This window comes from Dendrobates tinctorius, unplaced genomic scaffold, assembly GCF_039654945.1.
Source record: "Dendrobates tinctorius isolate UK_male_01 unplaced genomic scaffold, ASM3965494v1 ptg000070l, whole genome shotgun sequence".
NCBI lineage: Eukaryota > Metazoa > Chordata > Amphibia > Anura > Dendrobatidae > Dendrobates > Dendrobates tinctorius.
Window position 1 is genome coordinate 82,108,617 of NW_027361738.1, and position 15,343 is coordinate 82,123,959.

Here is a 15,343-nt window from a genome sequence, read left to right on the forward strand (position 1 = left end):
CTCACAGTCCTCAGGTTATGCACCATTCAATCTGATCTGGTTCTCCTTTCACAGTCTTCCTCTTGATCGAGAGAAGCTGGGACCGCATGATGATTCCCGTGGGTGAGGCAGCTCAATCTGGCCTTGCTCTTCACAGTGCCGTGAGTGACTCCCATATTCTGGCACAGGGCTGGCAGGAAACCAAACCGTTTGCTGGGGTCCTTATTTTTCGTCAGAGGTGACGTTCACCTGAGCTTTCTTGCTCTCACAGGGAGTCTTTTTGCTGGGACATCTTCTTTACCAGCCAGCAGCAGTTCCTTTCACCCAGCATCTTGTTAACCAATTTGAGGAGCTGAGTGGCTGTCTTCTGGTCCAGGGCCTGGATTAACTTCAGGGAGCACCTTCAAAATCTTATCCAAGATGATCCTCTGGCGCTGGAGCCGGAAGCAGTGCAACCATTTCACAAAGCAGGTGTGGTCCCTCTGGGTTTGAGAGTTTTCCTGGCCCATGCCAAAGTTCTTAGGCCGTTTCTTGAACAGCAGTTCCACTTAGACCTCCAGGGCAGTCAGAGGCAGTTTAGCTCTGGGTGATGAGCTGTGGATGCTGGGCCTTCGGAGCGTCCGGGGTTGTAGACTTGAGTGACACCCGCACTGGCGCAACTTGAAGTCTCCCTTGGGCCATAGGCTTCTGGGTGCTATGTCCAGCACCTCCTTGGGTAGGCTTGCACCGGTTGTTCGAGCGAGGCTCTTGTAGGGCCACCAGCATGATTGATTCTTCTTGGGTCTGAGGTAGGGAAGTGGTCAAGGTCACATCTTCATGGGACACTTTGGTCTCCTTCAGTTCCTGCACTAGGTCTGCGCTCATCAGGTGGGGTGGGCAGGTCTCCACCGTAAACTGGAACAAGATGGAGTGTCCTGGCTGTGTTCACATGCTCAGGAGCTTGCAAGCTGGGGAACGTCTGTCTTGACCTTAAATCCCCATACAAGACACAGAATGTTCTGATAGACTGGTGGGGTCGGGGATTTTCACTTCTGACTGCACCAGTGTCCACAAGGAAAGATATGACAGCCCCCAGTGATTTGAGGTATTGGGCCTGCTGATGGGGTTTCACATGTCAGGGGCGTGACGTCTGGTGGACCTGGTTTGCCTCTGTCCTATGAACAGGGTTCTTCATTGTCTTCTGTGTTTCTTTCTTGGCCTACTCCTCTGCGTGATGACCTGGGTTGCCGGGGTGCTGTGCACCGGTTCCGGAAATGGCCAAAATTGCCACAGTTGAAACACCTGACAGGTCTTCTGTCTCTGCAGGGTGGTTGCTCCTCCACGTCAGTGGCCATCACGGGAGGGCCTGTCCTCCGTACTCCTGGGAGGGACTCAATTCTTCTGGCTACTGTAAGCAGGACATCTACTGCTATTGTCCTGTACTCAGGCCTGGCCACTATCAGTAGTTTCTTGATTGGTTCTCTTAGTCCATGCACAAAGGCCTGTGCCAACATCTGTCCGTGTATCTGATCATGAATAGTGAAGCCTAAAATTTGGAATACTTGCCTCACTCTGCCATGAAACCTGTCTAGAGACTCTGTTTCGGCTTGTCTCATGTTATGCAGGCTGAGTGCTTGTCTGGCGTTGGCCCACTCTCTGAGCTGTTCAATTAGCTTTGATCCTGATTCCCAGGAATGCACATCTAATTCTGATGGAAGCTTGAAGTGTTCCTTCATGATTGGCCAGAGTGTTTCACCTGCTTTAATCTCCATTATGGACCAGAGATCACTCCAGGTTGCAGCATATGTCTGCTGGCTCTGCTGCATTTTTCGGTAAAATGGCATGGGGTCCATAATTGGGTCTGGCAGATTTCTTAGAATACTGAACACCTGACTAGGGGTGAAGGGCACTTAGTGTAAGAGTTCTGGCTCTATCTACCCCTAGTACTATGCAGCATAATCTCCTCTTCATGTTCATCAGAGGAGGAACTGTGCCACTGTGTGATTATCTTTCTGTGTGTGTATAGCACTCCCCCCTTCTGAGACTGCAGCTCCGTTTGGCACATAGGATCTCCAGTCTCAGCAAATGCAGTGTCTGATGGCCCACACCTCCCTTCTGCTATCTGTTGTATCGGGAGAGCACCTGTGTTGTCATGTGTGGGGAGTGATTCACTTTCGTCTCCTGGTGACATAACTGTCTCTTTAGAGAGAGAGTCCCCTGTGGAACTAGGGACACTTCATTGTCTGGATCTGGCACTGGGTCAGCAGGTGACGATGAACTGAGAGGTGGGTGAGAAAAAAGAAGAAGAAGAAGAAGAAAGGGTGGAGGAGATGGTGAAGACAAGGAGGAGGGAAGAGGAGACGGGTGCGGTGGATGAGAGGGATGAGAGGTGGGCGTTGGTGATGAAGATGGAAAGGGAGGAGAGATAGGAGAGAGAAAAGGAGGAGGAGGAGGAGGAGGAGGGATAGGAGGAGAGACAGATGAGAGAGGGGAGGAGGGAAGAGTGAGGAGAGAGGAGATGGGGGGCGGACTGCTTCCCCCCCTGCCGTCACGGAAGGCATTCTTAGACCTGTGGTCCTTCTCAGATGGCACAGATTAGTATGAAAACACTTTTTCCTACACGTAAAACAAACAAAAAAAACAATCCTTTCTTGTTCACACTATCTGCTAGCACCTACTGCGCTGTTAAATGCTCTGTCACTTTAAGAAATGCAGACTGCAATTGAGCTCAACTAGCTACTTCCGTTTTTTCCTTTCAATACATTATGCCATGCTGCAGCATACGGAGCTGCCCGTAGAAAATGACATGCTTAACTTTCTGAATAACACCTACTGTGTCCGTTCCAAAAACTTCAAAAAAGTGAGTGATTAAACCTTTAAACACCTTGCAACCCCTTTTAACCTGCTTAAAAGGGAACAAAACAAGAATATTTAGTGAATAACCCAACGCAGGTAAAAATTCTCTTTTTAACAAAAAACTGAAAGAAAGAAGTGAAAACTAAAACTTAAAAAAACTGATAAAATATGTCACAAAAATGTGGAAGAAAAACTCGGAAGAAAAATTAAAAGAGATAAAAAAGGAAAAAATTTTTCTTTCTTTTTTTTTTCCTTGAAAAGATTTTTAAAGGATGAAACCCCCCAAAAAATTGATAAAATCAAAAAGTATATAGTATATAAAACTTTAAACCAACAATAAAAGGGTTAATGTAGAATGTAGAATGCAGGCACCCAACTTCCTCTTTTTTTTTTCCCCTGCCTGCGTCTCTCAGTGAAATCTGAGAACAATGGAAAGCTAAAAAAAACAGACTCAAAATGACCCAGCTTTCCCGAAAATTCTCATACTGCAGTAACAAGAATGAAAATCTCCACCAAAAATGCAAGATAAAACATAAAATAGGGAGAAGCAGAGTCCAAAATATAACAATATGAAAAATATATCTATATATATATATATATATATATATATATATATATATCAGGGCCACACCCTGCAGGCAAAAGAGGAAGTTTACAAAAGGAAAAAAAAACACTTTCTGCTTCAGATCTTCGCGGAAACCTGCAATGAATTCACATATAGACGTCCAGAGAGAGAGATTGAAAGCCCTTGTCTTGTGACGTGTATGTGAAACAGCTGCTGGTAACCGATAACTGCCAACCACACTGGGTGCACTGCGCTGGTGACCCGGGAATGTTAACACGCTGTACCGGACGTCCTGACCGGCTCGTCAGTATCAGTAATGTGATAACTCCCACTATGTTGACACCACCTGATGCCTGGGCCGGCTTCTCCTGTCCTTCCCTGTGACCAGGTGTGTCGGTGGCAACCTGTCAAGCGGTTTGGCTCACAATATCTCCCCTAAGCTAACACCACCGCGTGGCCTGGCGTGGGCGCTGTTGTCCCTTCCTGTGCACAGGTGTTTGTTGTGATAGCTTGATGTGAGATTTGCCTCGTGATATCTCCGTAAGGCCCCCACCACCTGTCCCTGGGCAAGGCTTCACCTGTCCTCCCCCTGTGTCCAGGTGTATTTGTGAGGACCTATCTGAGTGGGTCAAACTCCCCCGTTATCGGTCTACCATCAACCATAAACACAAATCTGTCACAATTTCCCACCAACTCTCCCACCCGGATCTTAGACACTCAGGACCACAGTAGACACTTAGCTTATCCCAGGGTTTGGATTTCCTCGTGGACTTTTCAACACTACCTGGGTTTGGTGACCACACTGACCGGCTAGAGTTGCTGACCCGGACTGGGCACAGGGAACATTCAGGTAAGATAACTAGATTTTCTTACCTTACTTATGGAGTTGTGCAAATCTCCGTTCCCATGAGCCAAGACCTTGGCCAGCACCTCTGTCCTCTCCGGTCAGCAGGATCCCCGTGCGTTTTCGTCCACGGCCCCACGTTGAGCGCCAAATTGATGTAGAAATTTATAGTTGGGTAAATTTACCCCTGTGCATACTGTGGCCTGCCCAAATTAGACAGAGTCTTATTGAGCGCTCAAAGAAGGAAAGACGCCAGACTTGGTTGGCCGCATTACCTCTCAGCAAAACTCTGGAAGTTTATTCATATATGATCTTTTATCAGTTCGTATAAAGGAGTGGTTACTCATTAACATAAAGGCTTTACTTCTTAGCTAATTGGTCAGTTTTAATGCATAAACATATATGGGCGTCGACGTAAGGTGACTTAAGCATCAGATGATAACTGCTCTTTGTCTTACAATGTCAGCAATGTTCTGATATCGGCTGGCACATCTGGCCTAAACTTCCTCTTTCTATGTCTGAGACAAATATCACAAGACAATGCTATCATAAGATACCATCTGCTCCCCAGACTCTCTCATGGGGGGGCAGTAGGTAATTTCCACCAACTAGTTACAAGGTTCAAACTGTGAATATGTATCTGTGTGCATATAAGAATATATAAGAGTACATGAGTATATAGCAGTATATGGAGTATATAGCCTATAGCAGGCAAGTGAGATCTATATGAAATATATGAATATATAATGTAATGCATCTCCCCCATAGACAGACTCTCTAGTATAATGCACCCCTCCATAGTCAGACTCTATGGTATACTGCACTGCCCATAGGAAGACTATATAGTAGAATGCACCCCCATAAGCAGACTCTATAGTATAATGCACCCCCCCACACACAGGTGGACTCTATAGTATAATGCATTCCATATTAGGCAGACTCCATAGTATAATGCACTGCCCATAGGAAGACTATACAGTATAATGCATCCCCCATAGGCAGACTCTATAGTATTCTGCATTCTCCAAAGTATAATCCACCCCCCTACACACACAGGTGGACTCTATAGTAAAATGCACTCCTCCATATTAGGCAGACTCTATAGTATACTGCACTGCCCATAGGAAGACCATACAGTATAATGCATGGGTCCTCAAACTTTTTAAACAGGGGGCCAGATCACGGTCTCTCGGACCATTGGTGGGCCGGAATATAGTTTAAAAAAAAATTAGCACCAAATTCATATGCACACTGCACATATCTTATTTAGAAATCATAAAACAAAATAGGAACAAATACAATATTAAAAATGAAGAAGTAAAGTTAAATCATCAAACTTACCGATTCTTTTGGGTTCTTCGAATATCCTACACTTCGAGTCAATTTTTTCTCTTTCTTGATATCATTGTTTCCTAGGGATTCAAAATTGCTATTAGTAAAATACCAGCATATATACAGCGCTACAAAAACAATATACCAGCAATAAAATTGCCCATACAGAGACATACAGACTGCACTGCCCATCAATGCAGCCTGATCAGTGCCCTTCAAAGCAGCCTGATCAGTGCCCATCAATGCAGCCTTACCAGTGCCCATATTGGTGGAACTCCACTTTTACCTCAGGCTCAGACTAGTGTGGTGCAAGAATCCCCAAGAGGCAGCATTGGTCCCTAAAAGGCAGGTAAATGTCCCCAGTAAGCAGCACAGGTCCCAAATAGGTAGCACAGGTCCCCAATAGGCGGCACAGGTCCCCAATAGGCAGGTAAATGTCCCCAATACGCAGGTAAATGTCCCCAATAGGCAGCACAGGTCCCCAATAGGCAGGAACAGGTCCCCAATAGGTAGCACAGGTCCCCAATAGGCAGGTAAATATCCCCAATAGGCAGCACAGGTCCCCAATAGGCAGCACAGGTCCCCAATAGGCAGGTACAGGTCCCCAATAGGCAGCACATGTCCCTAATAAGCAGGTAAATGTCCCCAATAGGTAGCACAGGTCCCCAATAGGCAGCACAGGTCCCTAATAGGCAGGTAAATATCCCCAATAGGCAGCACAGGTCCCCAATAGGCAGCATTGGTCCCTAAAAGGCAGGTAAATGTCCCCAGTAAGCAGCACAGGTCCCAAATAGGTAGCACAGGTCCCCAATAGGCAGCACAGGTCCCCAATAGACAGGTAAATGTCCCCAATAGGCAGCACAGGTCCCCAATAGGCAGAACAGGTCCCCAATAGGCAGGTAAATGTCCCCAATAGGCAACACAGGTCCCCAATAGGCAGCACAGGTCCCCAATAGGCAGGTACAGGTCCCCAATAGGCAGGAAAATGTCCCCAACAGGTAGCACAGGTCCTCAAAAGGTAGCACAGGTCCCCAATAGGCAGGTACAGATCCCCAATAGGCAGGTACAGGTCCCCAATAGGCAGGAAAATGTCCCCAACAGGTAGCACAGGTCCTCAAAAGGTAGCACAGGTCCCCAATAGGCAGGTACAGATCCCCAATAGGCAGGTACAGGTCCCCAATAGGTAGCACAGGTCCCCAATAGGCAGGTGCAGGTCCCCAATAGGCAGATACAGGTCCCCAATAGGCAGGTACAGGTCCCCAATAGGCAGATACAGGTCCCCAATAGGCAGGTACAGGTCCACAATAGGCAGATACAGGTCCCCAATAGGCAGATACAGGTCCCCAATAGGCAGATACAGGTCCCCAATAGGCAGGTACAGGTCCCCAGTAGGTAGCACAGGTCCCCAATAGGCAGGTACAGGTCCCCAGTAGGTAGCACAGGTCCCCAATAGGCAGGTACAGGTCCCCAATAGGTAGCACAGGTCCCCAGTAGGTAGCACAGGTCCCCAGTAGGTAGCACGGGTCCCCAATAGGTAGCACAGGTCCCTAGTAGGCAGGTAAACGTCCCCATTTTGCAGCACAGGTCCCCAATAGGCAGATACAGGTCCCCAATAGGCAGATACAGGTCCCCAATAGGCAGGTACAGGTCCCCAATAGGCAGGTACAGGTCCCCAGTAGGTAGCACAGGTCCCCAATAGGCAGGTACAGGTCCCCAGTAGGTAGCACAGGTCCCCAATAGGCAGGTACAGGTCCCCAATAGGTAGCACAGGTCCCCAGTAGGTAGCACAGGTCCCCAGTAGGTAGCACGGGTCCCCAGTAGGTAGCACAGGTCCCCAGTAGGTAGCACGGGTCCCCAGTAGGTAGCACAGGTCCCCAATAGGTAGCACAGGTCCCCAGTAGGTAGCACAGGTCCCCAGTAGGTAGCACGGGTCCCCAATAGGTAGCACAGATCCCTAGTAGGCAGGTAAACGTCCCCATTTTGCAGCACAGGTCCCCAATAGGACCCGGAGTTAAAAAGAATTAAAAAAACAGTACTCACCTATGTCCCCCGCTGTTCTGAAGAGGCGCCCGCTTGTCTCAGTCTTCTTCCGGCACAGGTGGCGTGACGTCATTAGGCCGAGCAGGCGGCGTGATGACAATCACGTCGTCTGTGTGGTCTCTGCTGCATATTGAGGGCTTCACTACGCCTTTCCTCGGCGCCTCGTCCCGCCCGCGAGTTTGCACTCTGCAGTCTAGTTCTTTAGTGGGCGTGACAGGGGGGTGGCAGTGTTTGTGAGCTGCAGCGCTGATTGGTTCATCACGGCTGCAGCGCTGATTGGTTCACCACGGCAGTGAGGGCGGTGCAATCAGTGCGGTTAATGTCAGCCTGGCCAGGGGCCGGATAAAAGTCCTTCGCGGGCCACATGTGGCCCGTGGGCCGTAGTTTGAGGACCCCTGTCCTTGACTGTTCTCACCATTCTTCTTCTCTGCCTTTCTGATATTCTTCTTGGCCGGCCACTTCTGGGCTTAACAAGAACTGTACTGTGTTCTTCCATTTCCTTACTATGTTCCTCACAGTGGAAACTGACAGGTTAAATCTCTGAGACAACTTTTTGTATCCTTCCCCTGAAAAGCTATGTTGAATAATCTTTGTTTTCAGATCATTTGAGAGTTGTTTTGAGGAGCCCATGATGCCACTCTTCATAGGATAATCAAATACTACTACTTGAAAATGGCCACCTTAAATACCTTTTCTCATGATTTGATACACCTGGCTATGAAGTTCAAAGCTCAATGAGGTTACAAAACCAATTTAGTGCTTCAGGAAGTCAGTCAAAAGTAGTTAGGAGTGTTCAAATCAAGAAAATGATAAGGGTGCCCATACTTTTGCACCGGTCAAATTTTGTTTAAATGCAGATTGCACATTTTCTGTTAGTACAATAAACCTCATTTGAATCCAGAAATATAACTGAGTCCATCAGTTATTAGATATATGAAACTGAAATAGCTGTTGCAAAACCCAAAATTGTTATAAAGAAAAAAGGTTAACATTAATAGGGGTGCCCAAACTTTAACATATGACTGTAGATAGTTGTTGACCATCTTGTTCAACTTCTCCCTCCTTGACATTGCTACTGTTCCAGCTAGTCCTTGGTGATGAGCCGGTTTATTGAAGATGGCCCAGTTTGTGGACATTTTACCACCACCTCTTTTGGACCTGCTTGGCGTATCTCTCCCCATTAATGCATGCTGTTGCACAGAGCTGGTATCTCTGCTAGCAGTGGTGTCTGAGGGTGCTGTTGCCATCAAATGACTGACAAAGGCCTTCTTGAAGGATTCCATTGTGAAACCCCTTGGTGACTGCAACAATAGCGAAGGAAATTTGTCCTTGTACCGTGGGTCTAGAAAGGTGGCCAACCAGTATAGGTTGCTATTGAAAATGTGGATTACGTGAGGGTATTGGCACAGACAGTCAGATAAGAAGTGTGCCATGTGTGCCAAGCTGCAAAGAGGCAAATGTTCTGTGACCCCTGAAGGAGGAACAATACCCATCCTCTCCTCACACTGATTCTCCTCCACCTCCTCCTCATCAGCCCACCCATGCTGGACAGACATGAAGCTGGGGTTGCGATTACCCTCTGTAGCATGAGGTGTCCCTTTGGTACCACTGAAAAAGATGTCCTCTCCCTGCTCATTTTCATCATCATCTTCATCCCCCAACGTTAGCTGATTCTGCAGCGATTTTTTTCAGCACACATAGCATAGGGATGGTTACACTGATAATAGCCTGATCACCGCTCACAAGCTTGGTGCAGTACTCAAAGTTATCAAGCACCTCACAAATATCAGCGATCCACACCCACTCGACAGTTGTTATGTGTCTTGGCTGAGTCTCAGTGTGACGGGCATGTTTAAGCTGGTATTCAAAAAGTGTCTTCTGCTGCTCACTTACCCTTGCCAACATATGATATGTTGAGTTCCACCGTGTTGGCAGGTCACAAATGAGACTGTGGTTTGGCAAATTAAATTGCTTTTGAAGTGCTGCAAGACCGGCAACAGCGGTTGAGGAGTGGCGGAAAGGGACGCAAATATGGCGTACCTTCTCAAGTAGGTACGGCAAGTCAGGGTATGTTTTTATAAATTTCTGCACCACTAGGTTCAGCACGTGAGCCATGCATGGCACATTTACCAGCTTCCCGAGCTTTAAAGTCGCCACCAGGTTACGCCCATTGTCACAGACAACCAGACCAGGTTGGAGTTGCAGTGGGGAGAGCCACTGATCGGTCTGTTGTTTTATTCCTTGCCACAGCTCTGCTGCAGTGTGTGGTGTTTCACCTAAGCAGATCAGCTTCAGCAGAGCAATTTGCAGCTCTGCCGATGTGCTGCTGCACAGCTCCCAACTTGGGAGTGATGTGGAGTGTAATTCAGCATAGGATGACGAGGCGGAGGAGGAGGAAGAGGGGAGACTAGACGTATATCATGAGGCGGAAAACCTGATTGAGGTTGGGCCCGCTATTCGTGGCGTGGGTAGGATATGTGTTTATGGTCCAGTTTGAGACTTTGTCCCACCCTCCACAAGGTTGAGCCAGTGTGCCGTGACAGAGATGTATTGTCCCTGGCCACAAGTATTTGTCCACGTGTCTGATGTAAGAAGGACCTTCCCGGTTATGGCGTTGGTGAGAGCCGGCTGGGAACCGAGTATCGTGGGGCAGCCACAGCCAAAAGATCACGGAAAGACTGTGTCCCCACAAGCCTAAACGGCAATATCTCCACGGCTAGCAACTTGGCAATGTGCGCATTCCGTATTTGTGCTTGTGGGTGCGTGGCTTGGTATTTACGCGTCCTTTCATACATCTGGGGCACGGACAATTGGGCGCTTTCCTGGGACAAACAAGAGGATGAGCTTGTTGTGGCCTGTGTCTGTGCAACCGCAGCTTGTGAGCAAGAGGTATGATGATCACCTGCTTCCTGCTCAGCAGATTGGAAAGGACGTATCACAGGTGCCATGGCAGTGGCAGACACTGATTTGGTACCCTGTTGTTCAGCCCATCGACTAGGGTGCTTGGCTGCCATGTGTTTCCGCATAATGGTAGTGCTTTGGTTGCCTTTGCCCTGGCCTCTGCTCAGCTTCCTATGGCAGATGCTACAGATGACAACATTTGGTTCAGAAGGACTATCAGAAAAAATTTTCCAGACAGCGGCTGAATGCACCCTTGCATTGACTTGGGGCACAGAGGGATTGCTCTTGGCAACAGTTGACACACTAAGCACTCTGCTCAAACCAGTAGCCCTTGGTGCCTTTGTTGGTGCTATGTATCCACTGTCATCCTCTGTGCTGCTGTGATGGCTATGTGTGCCAACAGTCCAGGTCGGACCGGTGGTCTCATCATCGACCACCTCGTCGTCCATGTCATCCTCCTTCCATGTTGATATTGGCGACTGGCCAGATGGCAACTGTGTGTCATCACCATCAGCCTCCACGTCTTCACCCGGTATATCACGTGGATGAAAGTGGACTTTCTTCTGGCCGTGGGGTTTCAAATATTTGGCCATCATCAACAGACGATACCCCCTCAGGTTCCTCTTCAATGTCATGCGGTGAGAGGCCAGAGGCAATGCAAGGAAATGGATCAAACAGATCCTCGGAGTGACCAAGGTTGGGGTCAAATGTTTCCTGTGACTCCTGACCAGGTGATGAACTAGGAAAAGGTTGAAAATAGGATGACCCAGCGTTATCTGTATGGACAGTAGACTGTTTTGTCAGGGACAATTGGGTGCTGCTAGAACATTTCGTTGAGGCCTTATCAGCCATTCAAGACAGTATCTGCTCTTGTTCTTCTGGCTTCCAGGCCCGTTTATGTTCCAGACCGGGAAATTTCGCCAGGAAACTAGATGCATCGACCTTCTTTGATCTCCCAGACTCTGTGCCTTGTTGGGCACCAACGACCCCATGTCCACGTCCCTGTCCCTTCACAACAGCCTTTTTAGGAATTTTGGATTTTTCTGCCATAGTTGCAGATGTTCAGATGCAGATATTGGGGAACAAGGAGCAGTTAGTGCTATGTGGAAGGTAGCACTACAGTCTAGTACTGCTTTGTGTTTTACAAACAGCACCGCAGCAGCAGAAAAAAATTGCCCTGAGGTTTAAGGTGAGATTACGCACCCAAGACACCACACAAGACAGCGGTGCTGGCTGCGTGTCAGTTGTGCAGTAGCGTGCGTACTATTCGCTGTGAACACAGCACCGCAACAGCACAAAAAAACTGCCCTGAGGTTTAAGGCAAGACTGCGCACCCCAGACACCACACAAGACAGCGGTGCTGGCTGCGTGTCAGTTATGTAGTAGCGTGCGTGCGTACTATTCGCTGTGAACACAGCACCGCAACAGCACAAAAAAACTGCCCTGCAGGGGTAAATGTGACCCCCCAAAAAGCTGGGAAAATGGTCACTACTCAGTCCCTGAGGACCCCGACCTTATACTTTCATCTCTGAAAAGAGCTTTTGGGTTTCACAAAGGATTTCTGGATGATTTGCACCAACAAACACAGCTCTCCCTAGCAGCTACTCACACTCTCCCTACACTAGCTATGTTCTGCATGCAATGTGCAGAAAATGGCGGCAGCAGGGCTTAGATAGAGCCAGGCTATGATGACTCATAGCCTATGATGCTGGCCGGCCAGCCAGTCATAGTAATGCCGCCCACAACCAAGAAGGGTGTGGCATTAATGTGATTGGCAACTTCCGGGCGGGAGAACCGAATAGTGCGAGGCGAGTAGTGAAATACTCGCTATGTACCGAGTACCGCAAATACCGCATTACTCGCCGAGTACAGAATATCCACGAATATGCTCGCTCATCTCTAATGCTGGCTAGTCAATTTTCACAGACAAGCTGTGAGACAGGAAAGTAAAGGAGCCCGGGTCAAATACCAGGAAGGTACATCAAAGCCTATAGGGCTAGATAAACGAATAGTCAAATGGTAACGTCAAAGGTCAGGCAACAAAGATCAGTTAATAGCAGCGCACAGAGCTCAAGGAACACACAAGACAGAGCAAAGCTTCGATTAGCAATGGTCTGACCATTATAGGTGACACCTGACGATAAAAGATGATACCTGGAGTAAGCTTAGCAGGGCCGGATTGATTGGACCTCTGGACTATCCTCAATTTACATGAGGTAGCCTGGCACGCCCCAGCCCTCGATTGGGATAGCTCGGTCGCCCATTCACAGTAGGAGCAGCCCAGCATGTCCCTCACTTGTCCCTAGGACAATGTGTTACAGATTAGTGACATAAATAAGGCTCAAGTGCAGAGAGCTTGGCCCTGCACTTACAGCTCTCAGTCCTCTTTGCATCTTTCCCCTACAGTATAATTGCCCCAACATAGCCCTCAAAACAGTATAATGGCCCCATACAGGCTTCCATATAGTATACTGGGCACCTCATAGCCTTCCATATATTATAATGGAACCACATTACCTTCCATATAGTATAATGGCCCCACATAGCCTTCCATATAATATCATGGGCCCACATTGTCCTTGATTAGAATATATAAATAAATAATCAATTATCAATATATACTCTACACTGCTGGACACAGTTGGCACGTTGTAGTAATATAATCGCGCCTGCTGCACTGAGAGGTCAGCCTCCTCCATTATTGCTCCATTATTGTATTAGTATTCAGGATACTAATACAGTTAAAAGTGCGATGCCAAGCAGGTGCTGGTGCCACCGCTGATACTGGACCCCCCAACTCGCGGGCCGCATAGTCATTAGTGGTACGCCACTGGTGGCAAGCTGACACTTTAAATGACACCATTTTTGGGAAATTAAATCTTTAGGATCAATTTTTATTTCAAATTTAAGGAGATGTGGTGGCCAAAAAAACTGCAGTTCTTTGAGTTTGAAATTTTTTTCAGTTTTATTATTTTTCATTTCTCATTACAGCATTTACTGTTTTAGTTTATTATTTTTATATTTTGTTCAGACTTTTTCAATACCAGATACATTTATTTTCTTTTGTTTGTTTTCATTTCTGAATTACTATTGGGGGAAAAGTGGTGATTTAGAATTTTTATATATTTTTTAAAAACTTTGTGTGATGCATCAGAAAATACAGCAGCTCGTGGGTCAACAGTGCACAGAATGATTATATAAGCAATAGAACTGGATAATGGAACACTCAGAGATGTTGGAAATTGTAGTTCAACGGTTGGGATAAATTTGGCTGGATTTAGAATTCTCTAAAAGTGTTTCTGAGGATAATGTCACTCCTTCCTTAATGCCAAATAAGAAAAAAAGTCAAAAATGAACATGACGAAAAATAAAACTAAATTATAGAAAAATAATGCAATGCAATGATAAAAGCATAAATAAAGCAAAAAGGTCTAAATCCACTTGTGTCCATAAGACGTTAGACGCCCATTCCATGTATAGGGCATTGTCTGTGATTGTCGATTATGAGGTCACGGAATGTTGTGACAGTGATATAAAAGGAACTGCCGAGCGGAACTCTCCTCTGAGGGTTACAGTTAGTGGAGTGTGAGTATGCTTTTATTATCTCCTGATTTATGTGCTATCCTATCCCTTGTGTCTGTGACTTCCCCTCCTTATTTCCCTCATTCTCTAATAATATTTGAACTTTTATGTAGTTAATGAACAAAATGTGTAATTTATGTAACCGGCCTTCTGTCTTTGTATCCACCATCCATATGTGGGTACAATACAGAGCAATGCATAGATTAGGCATATATATCGTATCTGCCATAAATCTTTATCTATTACCATTTTAATCACAGTTACATAATATTTAGATGGTCTAAGGCAGGGGTTCTCAAAGTTTTTAAACAGGGGGCCAGTTCACGATCCCTCAGACCATTGGAGGGCCCAGAATATAGTTTAAAAAAATACTATGAACAAATTCCTTTGCACACTGGACATATCTTAAAAATAAATAAAGTTTATTTTTATATAGCGCTAACATATTCCGCAGCGCTTTACAGTTTGCACACATTATCAGCGCTGTCCCCAATGGGGCTCACAATCTAAATCCCCTATCAGTATGTCTTTGGAGTGTGGGAGGAAACCGGAGAACCCCCACGCAAACACGGGGAGAACATACAAACTCCTTGTATTGAAGTAAAAAAACAAAACAGGAACAAATACAATATTTAAAATGAAGAACAAGAAAAGTTAAAATCAACAAACTTACCGGTATTTCAATGGGAACTATGGGCCTGCTTTTGGCTAATGAGATGGACAATGTCCGGTTCCATATTTGTCACTGCTAGTCGTAACAAGGGAAGCAATTGTTCTCTTTCTTTATATCATTGTTTCCTAGGGATTCCAAATTGCTATTAGTAAAATACCAATATATACACAGCACTTCAAAAACAATATACCAGCAATAAAATTGCCCACACAGAGACATACAGACTGCACTGCCCATCAATGCAGCCTGATCAGTGCCCATCAATGCAGTCTGATCAGTGCCCATCAATGCAGTCTGATCAGTGCCCATCAATGCAGCCTTGCCAGGCCAAATCATTTCAGCCTCACCAGTGCCCATATTGGTGGAACTCTGCTTTTACCTCAGGCTCAGACTGGTGTGGTGCAATAGTCCCCAATAGGCAGACAAATGTCCGAAATAGGCAGCATAGGTCCCCAATAGGCAGCATAGTCCCCAGTAGTCAGCATTGTCACAAATAGGCAGGTGATTATCCCCAAAAGGCAGCATAGGCCCCAATAGGCAGGTAATTGTCCCCAATAGGCAGTATAGGTTCCCAATAGGCAGCATAGTCCCT